The following is a 5199-nucleotide window of genomic DNA, read 5'->3' as shown; positions in this document are numbered from 1 at the left end:
AGGAAAAAAAGATACGGGTACCAAAGTCACTACAAATGAGAAACCAAAAACAACATTAAACAACATAACTAAACTAAAAGGGATAAGGCTAAATTATTGATTAATAACTGCTACAGATTGAAAAAGAAAAATCAAGAAAAACTACTAACAAAAGAGTTATGATGTAGCGCGATCCGGGCATTCCTAGCTGACGCTGACTGGCTCCTTGTTGACAACGGACGAGACCTGAGAAAGGGAAAAGAAGGATTACCGGGGTTTTCCCGGTGGGAATACTCCGATGCTTAAGTTAGTATTGTGTAGGGGGAATTAAAGAAAAAACGAGGGCTAAGAGTGTAGATCGCGCATGATTTCTATACTCAAGAGATTTTTTAGTCTATATTTCTTTGAAGAAGTTTTCTCCTCTGCTCTGAGGGCTTTTATAGGGGCGCTCCTTGGGGGATTGGGCGTAACCGCCATCGGACCTCCTGCCATAGCCGTTATCTGCCAGGGCTGCGCAGGTGGCCGTTGGGGCGTACTCCTTACCTGGGCGAGTGACACGTCTCCAAGGTGATAGGCACGACTCCACCTACTGAGAGACGTGGGTGCAGACTGCCGAAAGGACAGGGACTACGCCGTCAGTAGGTGATATGGCGCAGTCTGACTGGTACGGTCTGTCAGATAAAAGCTTCCTACGGAATGCTTGTATAATCCATTCGCGAGCTACTTTGTAGCAAACTAGGAATGCTTCAGGAGTGCCATTAGTAAACTATTCTTCGGGACTTCTTGTTCGCTTGGGAGTTCGGGCGAGTTGGTTTTCTTAGCTTGCGAGCTGAAGTTGCCTCGGAATATTCCTTTGGGGGTAGCTCAGGGAACCGGGAGCTCGCGTCGCAGCGAGCTGCTTTTGGGGCCTGTTTACTTAACTATACCGGACCGCGATGCTGAGCTGTCGCTTTCGTTGGGTCAGTGTCCACGTGTCATTGTTTCATAAATCGGGTCAAATCACCCTTCATCAAGTTCCATGTCTATAAATCCTTAGAAAGAAAGGGTAAGAGTCAAGCAGGGTGCTGCTAACAATAAAACAGTAGCCAAAAGACCATGGTTTTTCTACCTTGTAAGCTATAGTGTTAGCTTCTCTCCTAACCTAGTTGAATGAAACTTGTAAACCAAAGCACAAAGCTCCAATGTCCTTCACATAAAAATAGGCATCCATGAGGCCATCACTTCCTTGCTAGAAGAGACAAGAGATCAACTGCCTATAATCATTTTCAATTTGTTGAAAGCATTGAGATCCTGAAGACCAAGACCTCCATTCAATTTGTTTTTGCTAATTTAGTTCCAACTAATCCAATGGACCTTCCTATTCTGATTTGAGGAGCCCCATCAGTAGTCCCTCTGGGCTCTCTTTAATTTTTCATAAACTTTAATTGGCAATAGAAAGCAAGAAATGCATAGGAATGGAATTAATAGAAGTTGGCAAGTAGCTGCTTCTTTTAGCATTACCTCCTTCCTATCTTCCTATCTTGAGAGAGTACCTACTCTTTCCATCCACTAGTTTTCCTCTCCACCTTATCCAAAAGATAATAAAAAACTTTATATCTTAGGGTGGTAGACCTAAGTAGACAGAAGGCTTCTTAACTCTTTTTCGATGCAAGCTTTTTGCAACATTTTTTTGAAGTTTTAGATGCATATTAGAGTTAAAAGTTACTTTTGATTTGGATAAGCTCACTTGTTGTCCAGAAGCAGATTTATACAACTTGATGGCCTCCAAGATTTCTTTCCCTTTTGCCAAGTTTGTCTTATTGAAAATGTAGCTACCTTTAGCAGAAAAAAAAAAAAAGGTAAGTGCTTATAGGACAAACCCTATTAATTTTTTATACTAGAAATCCTTCTCTCATTTACTTTTTTAGCAACTATGGATGACGGGACCTCAAAAAAAGAGGAGAAAAGAGATAAGGAAAGACCCCTAGAAGGGTAAAATCTTCTATTAGGAATGCCATTAACCAGAATTTGATAAGACACCAAAGAGACACATTTCATAATCCAACCTATCCATTTTCCACCAAAACCAAAATATTCAAGCACCTTTTAAAGGAAATTCCATTCTAATTCTATTATAAACTTTACTCATATCTAAATTTAATTTCCATGAAACCATTCTTAGCTTTGATTTTTGATATGGTGGAAATTTCATAGGCTATCAGTATATTATCTCCAATGTATTTGCCTTATAGGAAAGCACTCTAATTTGGTGAAATGAGGAGTCCAACTTAGGTTTCAACCTATTAAGAAGAATTTTGGAGATGATTTTGTACACAATATTACAAAGGACAATAGGTCTAAAATGGCTAGTCTCTTCAAGGTGCTTGGCCTTGGGGATTTTTTTTTTTTTTTTTTATGAACATCAGATTCATTCAACACAAAAAAGAGAACAACCAAAAACAATAACGAAAAAATAGAGAAAACAGAAACAAAGACTAAGAAACTACAGAAAAAATCTAAAAGAAGCAGGGACAATCCTTGAACAAAAAACTAGAAGAAAAACCCATAACAGCTGGTCTATGGGCCGCTGAAATTACTTCACGAGGCGCCCACGAGAATTTCACTGATCTTCCTGCACAACTATTCAGAATATCCTTAATCACAAAAATTGTCTTGGATTATCCATTTTGCCTGAAACCTCCATTCTGGAACAGTTTCCCAATTCCATATGTGATGTCTGAAATCCCTCCACTATCAACCTATTCAAATCAGATAAAATATTGAAAGGATTAGAATCAATATTTTCAAAATAAAAAGAATTTCTATCCTTCTAAATTAACCATAAACATAGAGCTATTTTTGCTTCCACTATTGCATCAGGTTTCCCATTAAGAGAAATAGAGTCCAAAAACCATTTTGCAAAACCATCATGCAATTTCAGAGGATTAACTTACAGCCCAAGATTAGACCCGAACCAAACACAACTTGCTTTGGATCAGTGCACAAGAGCATGAAGGGTTGATTCCCCATCAGCCCCACATCTAAGACAACCTACAGACTGAATAATTATTCTTTTGGCTAGATTCTCTCTCTCTCTCTCTGGCAGTCCATTTGAACAACACCTCCCTTTTTATTTTTGGTTCTACAGGAAGGTGCCAGATCAGGTTCCAAGCTTCTTTTGTGAGCTTACAACAGGTGGTAGAATTTGACTGGGGATAGAAGGCCTTAAATAAAGCTAAGTGGTAGGATATTTTAACTGTAAAATTTGCAAAGGGGCTAGAGTCCTACAAAAATTTATCCTCCCAATCATTTGAAGCAAGACTGATACTACAAATCTTTTTGACAACAACATCAATAAATAGCTCCGAACCAATAATAATCGAGACATTATATCAGGACCCGGAACCAATCCAGCCTAATCGGTTCAGGTCTATCGGGTCGGATCCGACCCATTGGCAGCCGTATTTACAAACAAATAATGGAATGTAAAATTTTATAAAAATTTACATTATTTACAAACAAATAATGTAATATTTTTATAAAATAACTTTTTTAGAAAAATATCAAAAAAGGGCACGAATACTGTTCATCGTCTTCTGTATTCATGCGAAGAAAGTGTGCGATGGTTCCACTCTACTTTTATGTTTCATGGAGTATTCGTGTTAGCTGTTTCTCGATAAATCCATAAAGAAGAAAAGATGTTAATTAGTCAATCTTCATCTGTCGCCGCGAGCCACAGCTACCCAAATGAATGGTCAGAACAAATTCACTGGATGGCTGGTGGTGCCATTGACTTGTTTCTCCCGACTCACAGACTCACAGACCAACAGTTCTGAGCTCTATACTATGGATCAAGAGGGTTCGAATGAGAGATGCCATGGCCGCAGCTTGAACTTCAATGCACCGCTTCTATCAACAAGGCGTCTTGCCGCAACTGGTTCTATCGATGCAGATGCAAATGCAGTTCCCCGAGGAATTGTTCGCGATATAAGTAAAAGGATCTCATTTTCATGGGAGAGACTCCTTGCTGAGAGCCCACCACCTCCCAAGCTCCCACCGGGTCGATGGCGTCCTCCGGCGAAAGTGGCCTGCGATGATGATGATGATAAACTTGTTGACGACAACAACGATGATGAAGATGATAATTCAACGGTCTGTGATGACAATACCGACGCCGACGACGATGAGGTTTTGTTATCAGATGTAATAGACAACAATTCCTCGTTATCAGAGTCCATAGATATTGTTGATTGCATGAACCTTGGGGTGCGTGCATTGGAGCTTGAAGGTTTAGAGATGGTGGAGTCTAGAGGAAATTACTCACCGAGTTTCATAATACACCGTTTTCTCCTGGCAGCAGATGCCTTGGCTTCTTCTTACTCAATTTCTTCAAAGAAGAAAATGCATAAGAGGGTTCCTTCTTCTTCTGCCTACCATTTCTCAAGTGATGATGATGATGATGAGTTGATCAGTGATATTCAAGTCGCAGAAATAGAAAGATTTATTCATCCCCGAATTACACTAGCACGATCGTATACACCTGCCAAGGCGTGTGGGCTTGCACCCTTCTTCCCTTGGCGAATGAAGCACACACACTGTGGATTGAAGAGCCCTATCGGCATGGCTCGCACAGTTTCAAATTTGATGGCAGTTCCAGACGAACATGAAATGATTCGACCCAAGGAAGGTGGTGGTACGGTTGATTCATCATTCATGCCAGAATATAATCCAGATAGGGTTTATTGCAGATAAGGACCATGGAAAAGTAGTGTGGAACCATCTCACACATTTCTTCGCATGAATACAGACGTAGAGAAACAGTATTCCTGCCCTTTTTTTATATTTTTCTAAAAAAGTTATCTTATTTTAATTATTTTATAAAAATATTAGATATTCAAGGCAACAAGAAACCCAATTTTTTTCCACCCATTTTTGTTTCTCATCTTTCCCATCTCACAAAAATCTTCCGAAGGATAAAAATCTTTAGAGAGGAATGGGTAACCTCTTTACACTATAAGACGAAGCAATCAGTTGTATGCTTGTAATTAAATTCACTCGAAACAAAGGATACTTGACAAAGGTTAAAACACCGAGTCAAGAGTGATCCAAAACTACATAGTGGTGGAATGAATCTTAACTCTTACCTCACTAAAGCATTAAATTTTGCCATATAGAATTTAGCAACCTACTCCTATTCACTCAAGTTACTTGATGCCTTGCATCAGAGTAGAGCACTGACAA

At 39.5% G+C, this 5199-nt stretch overlaps 1 long non-coding RNA gene across 1 annotated transcript; it reads right to left on the bottom strand.

Annotated features, from left to right (window-relative positions):
- Nucleotides 1-2301: 2301 nt before the first annotated feature.
- Nucleotides 2302-4928, bottom strand: LOC148848527 (uncharacterized). The gene is made up of 2 exons (XR_016101261.1): nt 2913-4928; nt 2302-2717 (listed from the first exon to the last, which is right to left on the bottom strand). It is a non-coding gene; the product is annotated as an uncharacterized LOC148848527 (long non-coding RNA).
- Between the last annotated feature and the right edge of the window lie 271 nt (nt 4929-5199).

The sequence above is a fragment of the Nelumbo lutea genome, chromosome 6 (genome assembly GCF_056320005.1).
Source record: "Nelumbo lutea isolate HS-2025 chromosome 6, American lotus-T2T, whole genome shotgun sequence".
NCBI lineage: Eukaryota > Viridiplantae > Streptophyta > Magnoliopsida > Proteales > Nelumbonaceae > Nelumbo > Nelumbo lutea.
This window is presented reverse-complemented; position numbering and strand designations above follow the sequence as displayed.